Below are 17,958 nucleotides of genomic sequence, written 5' to 3'. Positions count from 1 at the left end.
TATATATATATATATATATATAATTTAATTGTGAAATTGGTGGCATGAGAAATTATAAAGTCACAACTCAGAGATACTGTCTACATGTTCTACATAATTGCGTTTACACTGATTCTTAACATAGGTTGCACTCCTTAGGTTTCATAATGGGCTCCTGGATACTGATGTCATTCATTCTTTTACTTGTATTCTCCCAGATATATGAAATGACAAAGCAATACTGACATCCATATTTCTTTCTGTCTTTCATTTTCACCTTTTTTTTTCTGTCAAATAATTTGATAATGCTGGAGATAGCATCCACATGTCTTCTCTTTATTTTTATTACTTCATTATGTGGTAATCTTGGTTTAATAACTAAATTTTATTTGTATGTACTGTCATCTATCTCAGTTTCCATGTAATGCATCCCCAGATTTTTTTTTTTTAGTTCTGTCAATAGCCTTTAGGGTATATTCGTAATGTGTATTTTTCCTAAGAAGCTGTATTTTCCTAAGAACGCTTGTTCAACCAAACAGTACACAAGTGAAACCATAAAACAATATTTTACCAACATCTGTCATGTTGCCCCAAATACATTAATGAGGGTAACTTAAGACATGCATTCTAACCTCCTTCCCAATTTCAAGTATCCAGCCCCCCAAATCTCTTTTTCCTAGTCTACTTCTTATGTAATATTTATAAGGGTAATTTGAGTATTTTAGGAATTTGAGTATACTGAATATTGTACACTTTTGACTTTTCTTACTTAGTCTTCTAAGACAAAGATCAAGACAACTCTTATAAAGGCAAACATTTAATTGGGGCTGACTTATAAGTTCAGGGTTTTAGTCTATTTTCATCCTGTCAGGAAGCTTGGCAGGCTTCAGACAGACATGGTACTGGAGAAGAAACTGAGAGTTCTGTATCTTGATCTGATGGTTTCCAGGAGGAAGTTGTCTTCCACATATGCCAGAGCTTGAGCACTAGGAGATATCAAAGTCTCCCTACAGAGTGACACAATTCCACCAAAAAGGCCACATTCAGAATAATACCACTTCCCATAGGCCAAACATATTTCAACCACCACCATAGCCTGGTAAGGTTTACTATGTTCCAGAGTATTAGGATCTTTCTTCCTATCAGCAGAAAAGAATATTCTAATTTGAAGAAAATAACTACAAAACAACCAATTCATATATTTGATGGTATTTCATATTAGCTACGTATCATGTAACCATTAACACCTTGGGATCAATGTGTAGATTATTTTTGAATGTAATTATCATTTATAAATAGATTCAATTGCTGCTTAGAGGAAGAATCAAATCTGTTCTAATGCACCATTTTAATCAGTAAAATTAGCTGACAAATTGCATGCATTTGCCAATTTTAGGCATGACTTATTTCAGCAAAAGTTTATAATGCTTAATAAAATTATTATCTATTCAGCATAGTAGAGTATTCATTTTCAGAACATTACAATTTGATTTTCAGATCTGCCTAATAAATGTTTCTTGTAAGGATTATTTCTATTGACAATAGCTTTCATATTTCTAAAAGTTTCACATTCTAATATACTTGTTCATTTACTAATCTAGATTTAAATAATTCTTACTTTATACTTCTGGTCTGTTGAACATGCTATGTAATTCAACCAGCATTACTACTAACATAAAACACCACGAAGGATTTTTTATAAACATGACAAGTTATAATATGAAGACACTATTAAGAAATAGGCTAATAGTTATACATAAAAGTAGGCATATTTTTGCATTAATGAAAATATTTTTCACGTGAAGTTTGCTTACCTTTTCTTATGAATTTGTTTAATATATATATATATATATATATATATATATATATATATATAGAGAGAGAGAGAGAGAGAGAGAGAGACCATAAATTGCTCTTTATAAGGGTCAAAAGAAGCTCTTAAGAATTCTAGACCATTGCTTTACAACAAAGTAATAGCCAAAAACTCAAGAATCATTTATTTTAATAATCCATTTAATAACCCAACATTCTTTTTATTTTCTTTGAATGATTTTTTATTATTTATTTTTTGCCTATTTTCTTCCTCTAATAAGGGCAAAACTGCCCCAATTATTTTCTTCTTTTTTTCCCTTCTTTTTTTTTATTAGATATTTTCTTCATTTACATTTCAAATACTATTCTGAAAGTCCCCTACACTCTCCCCCTGCCTTGCTCCCCAACCCACCCAATACTGCTTCCTGGCCCTGGCATTCCCCTATTCTGGGGCATATAATCTTTGCAAGACCAATTGCATCTCCTCCCATTTGTTGGCCTACTAGGCCATCCTCTGCTACATATGCAATTAGTGGCACAGCCAACATTATTTACAGTTCTAATTCTACTCATACCAGAAAACATATTTGTATGGACAAATAATGTCTAGGTAGTTCAGAGCTATCACTGACAAAAATATGTATACTTAGGGCTTACAATATGATGTTTAGACATACTTACTAATTATGATGAGTTTACTAATCAAGTCAACTGCTATGTTTCCCATCATACTCAACTTCTGTAATAATATGTAAGAATTAATCTGTTAGCAAATTTCAAATGCACAATATATCATTAGTTCCTCAGAGTCATCAAACATTATATCATCTTCCTATATTTACTTACTATGGACCTTGAGAATATTTTTACCCTTTTTAGTTGATTATTTTATTTAATTACATTCCAAATATTGCCTCCCTTTGTGGTCCCCCACTCCACAAGTCCTTCACTCCCTCCCCTTCCATTTGCCTCTGAGAGGTTGCTCCCCCATGCCCCAGACTCACTCCAATCTCACTCCAGTATCATCCCCCTTCCCTGTTCCATCAAGTTTCTACAGGATTAAGTACATCATTTCCCACTGAAGCCAGACAAGGCAGTCCTCTGCTACATATGTAATAGCGACCAGAGAGTTTGATTTTTTATTACAGATTTATGAAATATTTCTCTATTTCAGGCATGAATTATTTCATTGAATATCTATTGACTTGGTAAGAAGTCACCAACAGATCATTCAGGATTTAGATTTCTTATGTATTATTTTAGTGAATTTACCTTGATTAGAGTGCTTTCAATATCATGGATACATTCTCACAGACATAATTCCATATGGTTTAAACAAAACAGAAATATTATTCTTCAGTCAAACATTATGGACAGGAAGTGATGATGACTGTAACTGATGCTGTGACAAGTATAAGTGATGATTTATATCTCAAAATTAAGTGCAGCAAAATATTTTTTAAATGCCTGCATAAGAAGACACAAATATGGCTAACTAGGTGGTTCAGCAGATAGAAGCACTTAATACAATCCTTGATGCACTAAACTCAAATATTAGAATCCACATGGTTAGAGAAGAGAACTGAATTCTGCAAGTTGTCTGACCTATGTACGTACATTATGGCACTTGTTCTATTACTACCATGAAGCAAGCAAGCAAGCAAACAAACAAACAAACAAGTAAATAAATGTATTTTTTTAAATAGATAAAATCATGAATTTAATGATGATTACACTAAAATTGTAATGCTTACACCAAAATAAATGAAAATGGTATATTCAGCATATAATTTGTTTATAAAATTTTTCTGATGTATAACTAATATAAATATTCTGACATAGGTATACTTTAATCCATTATGTAATAGCTCTTTGTTATCCTGTTTCTGGATGCCATTTCTAACATTGTCTATGAGTATTTCAAGTGGAAACGCTCGGCTTCTCTTCTTGGCCATCAGTTTTATGCAGAACACCAGGCCTAGAAATGCTTAGGAACGGACCTTAATTTCCTTTATAAAATGTCTTTTTTTCTTTACCATATTGTAAAAAATTGCAATGACAAAAGAAGTAATAAACTCTCCTTTTGACAATTCAATAACAAAGTAAAATGTCATTACTGACATGGTCCTATGCTAGCACTTTCTAGTGTTACAATGTCTAGCTCAAATTTGTTTCTCTGTCCAGAAATCTCTATACAAGTCTTTATCTAGCAATCGTGTTAGTCACTGAAGTGATCATGCCTGAAAAAATGCCTAGTCAGACATTTATCTCTTAGTTTCATGCTCTGTGTTCAAAAAGGGTTATGAGGTGTTTTCTTCCAGCTATGACTAATTCGTGCAGAGGCAATAGTGCTGTTGAGAGTCAGCTGTCATCTTGTCGCATTCTTCTTTGTTACATGACCTCGGGACCATTTTATGTGGCAGTATTCTAAGGGTCCAAATAGAAAACATCCAAGGCATAAGCTCTGCCTAAAAGTATTGTAGGTTTTATTTCTCCTTTGCAAAATTCTCTTTACTGAGAAGAATAGACTTGCAGTTTATTATCTTTGAAATTTTACAATGATGACACTCATGTAGTATGCTTAAACTTGTTCTCACCTATAACCTAGTGTATTTTTCTACGAAGACAATCCCTAAAGACCGTTAACCCTAAGCAGCAATATAATTACTGAAAATCACCTTCTTTTCTTACCATATAATATTCTCAAAAAAAAATGGTGTCATTCTAGAGTTGACAAGATCCTGAGACTTTGATCTTAATAGCATATATTTTGTCTATGCTGCTAAATATCTGGGAGTCAAAAGGCAATGGGATTTTTCAGGAAGGGAAAATGTAAATGTCTGTGTCACAGCATGCTAGATCACTCTGAAAGCAAAACTGAATCTAAGATTCAAGGGAAGCAATTATGTTTTCAGAACTTTGATTTTCAGTTGCATAGTTTATAATAAAAGTTGAACTTTGGAGATGGAAGCAGATGGAAGCCCGTTTGATGGGCTCTTCTTTTCGTACCATTCCATAGTCATTTCTGCGGATTCTGATGGGCTTGCAGAGCTGTAAGAAGCAACATATATTATGATGTAAATGCCATCATTATGACATATGCTTAAACTTCTGCTGAGAAATAAATAAAATATCTTGAGATGCCTGCTGTTTATCCCAGCTGTTTATTTCTCACAGCCCATAAATGGAAAAGTCACACAGTTTAGCATTTATATGTTACCACGGCATTTGGAAATAATTAAAATTCTTTCAGAGAGTACTTTCTTTTCATTCTGAATTAGAACTTGCAATTTCCAAAAGAAAGGGCAAAGCAGGGCATTAACTGAGGTTAAACTAAGTATATTTTTTCTTGATTTGTGATCATGCTAGATTTTTTTTTTGCCTCTTCTTATTTCAATTTTCTAATCATTTAATAAATAACTGTGGAGACAATCTGAAATAAGTACATGGTTCTTAATCCATATTCCAGTCTGTATTTCCAGAGTAGACACAATTACCATTGGGAAAGTGTGTAAACTGGCATGACTACAATGGGTTTGACTTGTGCAGACACTATTGCACTCCAAAAAATGAGAACCAAGGGAGGTAGAGTTCCCCCACTAAAACATGCTCTGGTATCTTAAAAATTAAAAAAAAAAATGAACAATTCTGCATGTGCAATCTAATAGATGTATTTATTCATGAATATTTAAATATTTTATATTTACTCTTTCATAATTCTTATACATCTATATGATTATAATATGCAAATTTCAGTTTAACAGTAGATTTAATTGTTATATATCAAAAGGGACAATGTAGTATTAAGCTCATATTTGTTAGTATGCTTAGTGACTTCAGTAATCTAATAGATTTTTGTCTATGTCTGCATACCAGTTATCATTTATGAGCAGAACAAATTCTATCACAATTGTGGGATATGCTATTGCTTAAAAAGTTCACAACTTAAAATATAATTATCAATTTGAATTTTTTCTTTGTTGTTTGAATTGTTTTAAATACAGTGATATGAGAACTTCATTAAATTTGCATTCATAAGTGATTAATATAATCAAGTAATCAAAGTAAATCAAGTACATTTTGAAAAGAGTATAATAATTTGTATAATATTTGCTGTAAAATGTATCCAAAATTTTATTCCAGTTGTATTTCAAATATATTCATTGTCCCAAAAACTAGAGTCATTTATTACTGAAATTTTCAAAGTGAATATTTGTATTAGCATTAGTGAGATTATTTGAATTTTGAAATAATTTTTATCCTTAGGAGACTTGGGAAAACTAAATTTATATCCTCTCTAAACAGAGGATTGAGACTGAATCACTTATTATCATAAAACCACTTAAAATAGCTCTAGAATTTATAGTGTAATCATGAATGTATTCATTATTTGCATGTTAAGAAAAGCAATAAAACTTTCACAAATTTGTCATTGCATATAAATTTTATTCTGATGTTTGGTGAAATAACAGTTAAATTTAAATATTTTTTTTAATTTAGGAAATTAAAATTTTCAGCATGCCATTGGACTGGATGTTTTATTTTACTGTCTAAATATGGTTATGCTGCATATACTCTTTGGCAGGGGAGGGGGCAAGGAAAGAAATTACTTGGCTTTACACTTCAGCAACACTGTTCTTTAACGAAGGGAGATAGGACAGGAACTAGAATAGGACAGGAACCTGGCCACAGGAACTGATTGATGCACAGCCTATGGAGGGGTGCTGCCTACTGGTTTGCTTGTCATTGTGTGTTCCGCCTGCTTTTCTAATAGAACCCACTCCTACCAGCCTAGCGCTAGCATAATCCACAATGGGCTGGGTCCTCTGCATCCAGCACTAATTAATAAAATGCCTTACAGCTGGATATTATGTAGGCCTATTCTCAATTGAGGTTCCTCCCTTTCAATTATCTCTGACTTGTGTCAAGTTGACAGAAAATTGGCCAGCACCAGGGCCTTAATTTGTCTCTAGATTTGGGAAGGGATTTTGCCTTTTAACTGGAGATCCCCTGTCTTTCAGATGCCTCCCCTGTCTTCTAGCCATCTACACTTGTCCTTGGTGCACTGAAGCTCAAGGAGCCAAAAAGGAAGCCATCTTCCAGTGGATCACTCTGCAGTGATTGACATAAATCTCTTCCTAATTTTCTTCAGATAAACAGGCTTTAATGTATTTGTTTAAACCACAAATAACCTATTTAAAGGCTGTTCAGAATGCTCTGTAGAAAAATATCTTTGAGCTTTTGAACAGACATCACCATGAGGCAAGTTTGAAAACTTAGGAGTAAATAGGAAAATGCAAGAATACTGGTCGGTGTGCTCCTTTCTTCTTCTCTTTTACTTTTTCTTCTTCTTTTTTAACTTGTTATTGGTCTTTGAGAATTTCATACCATGCAACCCAATCCCACTCATCTCTCTCTTCACTCATACTACCTCTCCCCCTCGCAACCTCCCCCTCAGCAGAGAAAACATAAATCTCATTGTGCAAGCTATAGTAGGTCATAGTGTGTCCCACATCTTTGCTTGAAAAAATGTTCATTGAAATGACACTTCGGTCTGGTTTGAGGCTGCTGGCTTCTGCTACTCTATCCATATTGGAACCTCACTGGATCCCTGTGTTATGAAGATCCTGTAGTTTAGGATTTGTACGTCTGATGCCTTTTGGTTCTCCAGCAGGTCATCAATGGCTAGATGTTTAGGTGGGTCAACTCAGAGTCCAGGATCTGAGCCTGAAAGGTATCTTAAGTGGGCCACTCCACTGTTTCTCCCACTCACAGCCCCTCAGAGCCAGCTCCTTAGCAACTGCCACTCTCCCATGCAGCAGGCCAGGAACAAGGGCAGCTGTCCTGCTCTCATGATCCTAGAGTCAGTTCTTCCTGGCTTAGACAACAAGGAATAAGGGAGAGGAAGGTGATTGCTTTCCCACTCACACTTCTACACAGCATACAATTTTTGGTGTCAGATCTCCCAGGATTCGACTCCTGGTGGTAGCAAAGGCCAGGATCCACCATGGTTCCAGGGATATCCCTAACTACTCACATCAGGCAGTTCCTCATTACCCTTGAGTCTCCTGTTATGTCTCTCTTCACTGTGCCCACAGCGTTCAGATTCTATTTCTCTTCCATTTCTCTGCAATTTAATTGCTCCTCTTAGTGATACCTGGAGTCTCTGAGTATCTGGGTTTGTCTCAGCAGTGTATTTAGGAGTGCTTTGGCCCCTTTGTGCATTATGGTGCCAGGCAGGGGTCATCTCAGGCATGGTATGGTTTCCCAGGCCTGTATGGCACCAGATTGGTGGTTATCTCAGGCTGGTTCCTTGTCTGGATCCCATGATGCTTGTCTAGCATCCTAGGCCCTTTAGGCTTACTCCTTGACTTGCCTGACCCAGCAGCCCTTTGTGAACATTAACTGTCTTGGATTCACTACCTCCCTGACCCTGTGGTCCCAGGTAGGGGTCTTCTAGTCTCTGGCTCGCTACCTGTCCTTGGAGTCCTTCTGAGTCTGCTTGAGACCAGGCTGGTGGTTGCCTCAAACACATTTTTTTCCAGGGATTGTTAGGCTACTAATCATTCAGATGTTGGTCAGAACACTGAGCATAGACACAGCTTTTGTCCTCTCTGTCACCTACTGTCATGCTTGTAACACACTGGCCACACTTGCAACATGACTACAGTGGCAGATTTTACTTATGCTTCTATAAAATTAAGCTTTGTATACATTAAATCACACATTCCAAATGTAAATTGTGGCCGTTTGTTCTAGTGAAGGGGATCAATTTTGCCAAGTACTCAAGGTGTTCAGGAAGATTATATCCTTGTAATCTGATAATTCTGTTCAAAAGATATGACCTAAAGTATACTTCCTTATTTCATTGATCTACCTATCTATCTATCTATCTATCTATCTATCTTCTATGATCTCCTGCTCTTTCCTCCACTCACAGCATTCATTTACTGTTCACACTTGCTTTCACTCAAATAAACGGGGACAACATGGCAAACATGATTAAGCGCTTTAAACATTAATTACATTAAAAATCAATATTTCACATTAAGATTTTAGTTGAATATTCCGAGTTTCTTATTTCTTTTAGGATGATGAGAAACATTCTTTATCCCATAAATGTTTTAAACCTGAAACCGGAATGTTTGTGTTACAATTTAAACCCTGATAGATTGTCCTTAATGTTACTGCTTGTGCACTAGCAGAGATCCTTGCTTACACTAGTCTTTCTCTATGATTCCATTTTTAGGCTGTGTTTGCCCTAGTACTAAGCAAGGCAAATATTTGGATAATTAATTGAGAGTTTCACATTCTCAAATACAAAAGTAAGACAACATTTCAGTTCCTGTTCATTCAAGGTCATGCTCAAAAAAAAAGGATATTTCATTTATTTAAATTTCAAATGATATCTTCTTTCCCAGTTTTCCTGGTGCAAACCCCCATCCCATTTCCTTCCCCCTGCTTTCATGAGGATGCTCCCCCAACCACTCCCACTTTACCTCCCTGGCACTCCCCTACACTGGTGCACTGATCCTTCACAGGACCAAGGGTCTCTCCTCCCATTGATGCCAGACAAGGCCATCCTCTGCTACATATGCAGCTGGAACAATGGGCCCCTCCATGTGTACTCTTTGGTTGATGGTTCAATCCCTGGCAGCTCTGGGAGGTCTGGTTGGTTGATATTGTTTTTATTCCTATGGAGTTGAGAGCCTCTCAGGACTCTAAGGGAGGGACCTTAAATGAAATGCCCTACAGTGGTTAGAGGGAACTTATAGAGCCTACCTCAAGGAGAAAGACAGGGAATCAAATGAGGGATGGGTTTGCCATCCTTCAGTCAAAATCTCTAACCAATAAGTGTTCCTGTCTGAAAGAACTGTAGGGTTGGAAATGGAGAAAAGCCTGAGGAATAGAAGTTCCAGTGACAAGCCCAAAGTGGGTTCTAACTCAAGGGGAAGCCCCAAGGCCTGACACTATTCCTGAGGCTATAGAGCACTCACAAAAAGGGACCTATCAAGACTGCCCTCTGAAAGACCCAATAAGCAGTTGAAAGAGTCATGCAATAATTTACACCCAACCAATGGACAGAAGGTGCTGATCCGTATGGTTGAATTAAGGAAAAGCTGGAAGAAGCTGAGGAGGGGGCAACCCTGTAGGAAGACCTGCAGTCTCAATTAACCTGGACCTCTGAGATCTCTCAAGCACTGAACCACAAATCAGGCAGCATATACCAGCTGATATGAGGACCCAACACATATACAGCAGAGAAATGCTGGGTCTGGGTTCAGTCAGAGAAGATACACCTAACCCTCAAGAGACTGGAGGCCCCAAGGAGTTTAGAGGTCTGATGGGATGTGGGGTAGGGGGTGGCAGGGGAGGATGGAGATATCGTGATGGAGACAGGGGGGGCAGGAAGGAAGTATGGGATGTGGAACAGTTGGAGGGTGGACCAATAAAATCTGGAATGTAAAATGAATAAATAAATAAATAAATAAATAAATAAATAAATAATTGGAGGTACAGAGTTAAACAAAGAATTCTCCAATGAGTAAGGTCTAGTGACTAAGACTCCCTAAAGAAATGTTAAACATCCTTACACATCAGGAAAATGATAATTAAAGCACCCCGAGGTTTCATCTTACACAATGGCTAAGATGAAAACCTCAAGGTTTAGCTCTTTAAGGGTAAAGTTTGCAAAGGCACCATTCTTCCTTTCTTCTGGTCTGCTTCTATTCCATCCTGTAAGGCATCATGCCACCAGTGATGCCCTCAAGACTCTCCTGTGAATTATTAAGAAAATGAAGACTTTTTAAAAATTAGGAGACCAGCAATTCCAACAAAAATATGTGTCCTGCAGAAGGAGAGACATAGACTTGATGTTAAGTTGTTAGTAGGAAAAATAATCTGAGACCACCTGTAGGGTGCCTTTTGGCTGCAATTGTTGTCATTTTGAATATGTACAGGATTTTAGATCCTTCACCAAATTAATATTCTAGCTGAAATTCTAGCAGAAACTGAGCTCTGAATTTATACCTTCTAATGAAAATCTTTAGGTACATAGTACCAAGGTCAGGACCCTTTGACCTCTATACACATCTTCAGAAAGGATTGTATCTGTTATGTGTTAGATATGAAAAGTCACCATAGGCTCCTGTTATGAATGCTTGTTCTCCCTCCACCTGCTTGCTAATATTTTGAATTATGCTTAAAACACTTGTGGAACTTGGAGACAGTGTGTCGTTTCTTCCAAGTATACTTGCTGATACTTCGATTGTGTGAAACTCTCGATAGTTTGAGCCAAATAAATCTCTTCTCCTTTAAGTTGTTCTCTGGGATATATTGTCACTGTAACAAAAATTTTGCTAATATAACTCCTAAAATACAACGCTGATTCTATGGTGCACTATTTTTCTGTAGCTACTATAGCAAATTGTAAAATCTTAGAGCCTTAAATCAAAATAGATGCAGTTTTCCATAGCTGTGGATTCTGGAAGTCTAAATTATGGCATGACTGTGCTCCCCAGAGGCTCCAGAGAAGATATGGTTTCTGCTTCTTGCAATTTTTTTTTATAACTGTTGAAAATTCACTGGTTTGGTTTGCTAATTCCATCACTTTTCTCTCTATGTGTGTTTTACCATCTTGATCTGCATCTTCCTTGTGGAAATACACATGATGACATTCATGACACCCCTTACTAAGCCAGGGTATAAACTTTCTAAGATCTTTGCTTAATTAGGTTGTCTGACATAAAAGGTAACTTCACTTATAAAATATAAAGTAATATTTAAATATCTTTGGATTACAAAGTGGATTTTTCTGTTTTGAGACATCAGTCAGGTCTGTAGAGACAAGGAAAGGATGTTTTTATATGCACTCATTTTATGAAAAGATGGGCAAAGAGGCAGAAGCACACCGGGGTCATAGCAGTTTTAAAATCAGCCCAGGCACTTCCATCCACTTACTCCCCTGACAAGGAAAGTCTAAGATGTTAATTAGAGCAAATCTTTCATCCTTGAAAAATAGTTTCTTTCAGTTCTTTTCTCTAAATTCTGGGCTCTTAATGCTTACCCCACAATTATTCTTTTTTCACGAAGTAAAAAATTACCTGCTTCAGCTCAAATATTTTCAATCTGCTTTTTCTCTTAAGGTAGTCTCAAGACTATTTTAAAAGTGTTTGAGTTCATTTTATTTTATATAGAAGTTAAGTCCCTGGGTCCCCTGAACATGTTATGTACTTATTGTATGTAAACATTATTGACATTCACTTCTGTACAGAAAAATCTTAATTACATAGCAGGAAGTCTTTGTCAGGGGTGTCTTGAGTTTTGGGCTAGCCTGAGTAACATAATAAGATACAATGTCAAGGGAAAAGATATATCGAAGGGCAATATGGCAGAAGGTTAAATTCAGCTTCTGAAGTGGACATAAAAAGAGGAGGTTATGGATAGGCTATGGAAATGTGTTGGCTGTATGAAATTCTAAAATCATAGCCAAGTGATAAACTTGTGGTTGCTCGTGTCAGCAGGTCTAGCAGGAAGGAGGATGGAGTAGTTGTCAAAGATGGGTAAACCAGAATGAAATGAAAGCTTTCCGTGTCACCATCCCAACTTATAATGAATTCCTGTGAGGAAAGACCACTGCTTCAGTTCCACCCGTTGTATATCATCAAAATTATTTTCACCTCTTTTATTGCAAAGAAAGAGATTTTTTTGGTAAAGTTTCACTTTGTTGTGTCAAAATGAACACAGTGAGACTTTCAGTTTTTAGGCTAGGGGAGATGCTATTCAAGAACTCCTGACAGGACAGGAAAGGGGAGATGCTCTTATGCAATTGATTGGCGTCTTAAAGGGAAAGGGAGAAACGGATAGAGCTCATTAGAGTCAGTGAAAGGAAAGACTACAAAGGGTGGTCAGTAGAAATGTACTAACTATACCTGCTGGCTGGCAGCTGTCAAACTGAGGATTCCATTCTACCATCCAGGAGACAAAGAACCTATTCTTGATGATGCTAACAGTTTAAAAAATGGCTTTAAGTTCTTGGGATATATATACTTCTGAGTTTTAAGAAATATTTTTTAATGATTACAAACTTTTCATAAGTAAATCTTCTAAAAAATGAGGAGTAAGGAGTATCATGGGACTTTGTGTACAGCAAAGTGTAAGGTCCCCTGACAGCATCAGCATTGATCTTTCTCAGCTGTATTGGTTAATGAGAGAATGAAGTCATCCTTAAAGCATGACCTTAGATTCTAGGAGCCATGTTAGACTGGGCGAGGTCCAAGAGCAACACCATGAATTAATTGTTTACATGTAAAGGGATCTCCATTACTTAATTAAAGCATGAAGAATGTGCACTGTTATAATAAGTTTATTAAAGTCAATTTAAAATATTGCTATAGACAGACCAGTTACTACTATTATTTCCTTTGAGGTGTTTTAGCTTGAACCATGTTAAGCAAGTGATAAGTAATTGCTCCATGTGTCCATTCATTTGTTTTCATTCTTTCTTTCTAACTGGTTTGCTCTATCTATCTATCTATCTATCTATCTATCTATCTATCTATCTATCTATCTATCTATTTACTATCTATCATCTATCTATTATTCTATCTCTCTATAACTTTTCTGTTTCTTTGTATATTTATGAAAGAAAATATCTTTTTCCAGCCCAGTCTGCACTTAAGTATGAGGGGATCTTCTTTGCTTAGTCTTACACATACTGAACCAAGAAGGGTGAATACAGCCAGATGAATATTCCTTCATTTCTCCTAGTGACATTTAGGGAACTATTTTGTGAGATATGCAATATCACTAACATTCATACATTTTCATATCTCAAGGAAATTATTTTTAAGAATGATTTGATTCATGGTTAATTTAATAAAAACTAAGTTAATGTTTAGATTCTCCAAATTCAAGTAATAAGGAGACTCAGTTTTTAAAAAATTCCATCCTTTTCAAATTTGTTTACTTATTCAACTTAATCCTACTAAAAAATCTCATTTAGCAAATATTTCTGACTAATTGACCTAGAAGACAACCTTGAGAAGTGAGCTACAAGTAGCCTTTAAGCTAAATGATTAAAGAGACAATTAAGTCGTTATTTGCTCAAATTCTTTCCATTTATACCACTGGGATTCTGTACACATCCTTAGACATTGAGATGTGAATGTGTGAAAATGTATGCTTCATGGAAGTCTTACTGAAGTCTTATATTCCTAGTTTTATCTAAAGAGATGTAAACCATTCCATCATTTATTCAATCACTGTAACAAATACAGATTTAAAACAAGTTCTACAACATACTTAGTGATGTATACCTGTCTTAATATCACTTATTAAGAACCCTGTACTTGACAAAACTGGAAAGTCTAGATGAAATGACTAAATTTCTAGACAGATACCATGAAACCAAGTTAAATCAAGATCAGGTAAACTATCTAAACAGTCCCATAACCCCTAAGAAAATAGAATCAGTCATTAAAAACCTCCTAACAACAATAACAATAACAATAACTATAGCAACAATAAGAACAACAACAAAAAAGCACAGGGCCAAATGGTTTTAGTACTTCATTCTACCCCACCATTAAAGAAGGCCTAATACAAGTATTCCTCAAACTATTCCACAAAATACATACAGAAGGAACACTACTTAATTCATTCTATGAAGTCATAGTTATTCTGATACCTTAACCACACAAAGACCCAACAAAGAAAGAGAATGTCAGACTCATTTGAATTATAAATATTGATGCAAGAATACTCAATAAAATTCTCACAAACTGAATACAAAAACATATCAAAGCAACCATTCACCATGATCAAGTAGGCTTCATCCCAGGGATTCAGGGATGGTTCAATATACAAAAACCATTCAATGTATAAACGAACTCAAAGGAAAAAAAATAGCACTATCATCTCATCAGATTCTGAAAAAGTCTTTGACACACTATAACAGCCCTTCATGCTAAAAGTCCCAGAGAGATCAGGAATTGATGGCACATACCTAAACATGATAAAAGCAATATACAGCAAACCAACAGACAACATCAAATTAAATGGATAGAAACATGAAGCAATCTAACTAAAAACAGGAGCAAGACAAGGCTGCTCACTCTCTCCTTATCTATCCAATATAGTATTCAAAGTTCTACCTAGATCAATTAGACAACAAAAGGAGATTAAGGGGATATAATTTGGAAAGAAAAAGTCTATTTGAGGATGATATGGTAGTATCCATGATTTGAGATAAGGCAGAATATTAGCAGGTTAAGGCTAGCCCAAGGTAGAGAATAACTTTCTGCAAAAAAGAAAAATGTCATGATTTAGGCTTTCCTTACATATTTATACTTAACTTTGAGACATCAATCATGTGTAACCACAGGAGTTTGCTATTGTTTTAAGTATTGTAGTTTAAAAACATTTTTCCTTTATCTGAAATTTGAATTGTCGTATATGAAGTATGGAAATCCAATGGGTCTATTTAAAACGTTAACTTAGCTGCATAGCACATTTGGCATTATTGCCTACATACAAAGAAAAAAGTAAATGGATTTACTGTAACATTTCACTGTTCTGGATTCGGAACCTACTGGTTTACTCTAAATCCATGTGTAAAGAGTTCCCAGTGCTTCAAATTTATATGTCATATATTATTTCATTGTTTTCTTGTTACAATCTCATATCTGAGAAAAATATGCAATATAAACAGAGGACTTAAACAGTAGGCCTCTCCTTTTCCTACTTTTGTATTCTAAACAATGATTCCATCTAGAGAGAACATTAAACAGGTTTCTTACTCCAATTAAGAAAAATGACAAGGCTACACTGGTGCTACACTGACTATGTTAGCTTATTTGTCATTAACAATGGTTTATTTATCAAAATATTATGTTGCCCTGCCATAGAGTTTCTATTGCTGTTACATAACGCTATGACCAAGAGCAAATTGGAGAGCAAAGAATTCATTTTAGTTTACAGATCTTATTTCAAAATACTGAGAATTTCTGGAAGGAACCTGGGGTAGCAACCATGGAGAGATCATGGAGAATGATATTTACCAGTCTGGGGTTGGCAATTATCTCAATTGATGTTCCCTCTTGGCAAAAGACTATATCTTGTTTGACATTGACTTAAAACTTGCTGACATAGCACCAAAAATATGAAATTTTCAATTCCAATAAATCTTAAATAGAACTGTGGAAAAAGAATAGGCATGGTGTGATAACATGGATTTCAATGTAATGGCACTAAATGACAGAACCATAGTGATAAGAGAATGCAAGTATTCTTTGATGCTTATACAGTCCACTAGAACTGTTAATGAATAATGAATCTTGCTTAGATAGCACTTTCTTTGGAATGTAGTCACTGTCTTTTTGGCTATCTTTTTCTTTACATCAACCTGATGAATTATCTCCACTTAACCCCTCAAAGATTTTTTAAATACCCATAATGTTTTCCCTATGACTTACACTGTAGAAAGTGACTATTCCCATTAAATTTAGCATGGTACCTTCAAGTGCCTAAGATATCACTCAAAATGAAGAACATGTAAGTCATACATTATTAAGAAAAAAAAAACTACTGAATTTGGACTAAATAAAAGATATCTCTGGGAAATATGTATTAAATAATTTAGTTTTATGCTGAGGTAAAGGAAGAAGATGAGAACTGTTGTAGCAATGAAAAGTCTAATTAAATTACTCATCATATTCCTCAAGAAATTATGTAAGGAAGAAAAATTTGTGGTGAGCTGCTCAGTGACTATCAATTTCAACAGGCTCAAAAATAAGTGTGAGCACAGTCCAGTCAAAAGCTGTGTGATTAAGTCAAATGTGAAATATTAATAGCAAGCCTGGAATTGCTAGATTCATGGATTGAATTTGGATAGCTTAGCTGAAGTTTACAAAAGTTAATGAAAGAAATAGAATGGAAATATAGAACTATGCCCCCAGGCTATTATATATATTTAGCAGATGTTAATATCCTTGATAAGGTTGACTTTTCTATCCCAACATAAAGGCTTTAAAGAAGTATATATGCACATTTCAATCATAAGGATGGCATGATTAAACTCTGGAAATGTTATTTATTGTCATTGTAACACACACCTATTCTCCATCATAAAAATACCCAAAAAGCTTGGGAAAGTCTTCTATCTATCCATTATTTCTCTTCATTTTTATACCAGTGGTCAGGAATAATACTGAGTGTTTAAACCCAGGAAATATAATATTTCTAGAGTGTAGGTCACCTAAAATTTGGAGAGAACATATTTCTCTACTAGCCCAATACCATCTTTACATCTCACACCAATTTAAGTTCAGAGCAGATGTTGAATGGAGAAAACAAGCTACACAGTATGATAGATATAATCTTTGTTTACTACTGAAAATTATACAGAATTATGTCACTAGGGAAAAATATTCATGTGGCAAATTCTAACAACTCAAGGGAAGATTCTGAACTCTCTTTTATAGACTTTTTAGGGAAGGAGAGAGTTAGGTTTTGCTTCAGTTTCAATAGATATACTGTGTTTTTTGTTAGGTGGAGAAGCATACCCTGACCTCAGTGTACAGTTGTCCCAAGATATTTAACCTCCCACATTTCTGACTTGACTTCTAGTCTGAATGATACTGTGTGAACTGAAGTTCATAATTTCCACAAAGTCACGGTATTTACTGTAAGATTATCTGATAGATAATTCATGTACTGAGAAACAATCTTTCATAAATACATTCCTGTATGGAATGTTAATAACAAAAAGCATCACTTCACAAAGCAAAGGAAAAACAACAGTAATATTTCTGGAAAAGATAAAGTCCCAGTAACAGAGGTCAACTTACAAAAATCATGTTGAGCTAACAACTATAGGCAAATTAACAGAGATCTCCAAAATTCCAAATAATATTATCTCAATCACACCAATATTATTTTTCTCCCAAGGTTTTAAAAAATGATTACAAGAGGAAAAAAACCCTTTAATTCCCCAAGGATAAAATATATTTAGTCATAGTACTATTTGCATGAAAGTTATTACAAATAGTTTTCCTGTCAATCTTCGTAGAGTATCATTGGACCAATGAAATCTTTGGAAATTTTTTCTATGTATTACTCATCTTCTATATCTATTTTCTGCTGTAACTTTACATTTGGGTTTAATTT

At 35.2% G+C, this 17,958-nt stretch overlaps 1 long non-coding RNA gene and 1 other non-coding gene across 2 annotated transcripts; both read right to left on the bottom strand.

Moving 5' to 3' along the window:
- Positions 1-4,714: 4,714 nt before the first annotated feature.
- Positions 4,715-15,987, bottom strand: LOC110328795. The gene is made up of 3 exons (XR_002380890.1): positions 15,852-15,987; positions 10,492-10,568; positions 4,715-4,842 (listed from the first exon to the last, which is right to left on the bottom strand). It is a non-coding gene; the product is annotated as an uncharacterized LOC110328795 (long non-coding RNA).
- On the bottom strand, positions 8,339-8,468 carry LOC115065067. The gene has a single exon (XR_003844864.1). It is a non-coding gene; the product is annotated as a small nucleolar RNA SNORA17 (small nucleolar RNA).
- Positions 15,988-17,958: the final 1,971 nt, after the last annotated feature.

This window comes from Mus pahari, chromosome 11 (genome assembly GCF_900095145.1).
Source record: "Mus pahari chromosome 11, PAHARI_EIJ_v1.1, whole genome shotgun sequence".
Taxonomy (NCBI): Eukaryota; Metazoa; Chordata; class Mammalia; order Rodentia; family Muridae; genus Mus; species Mus pahari.
The sequence above is the reverse complement of the archived record's forward strand: the minus strand, read 5'-3'. Positions and strand labels throughout refer to the sequence as shown.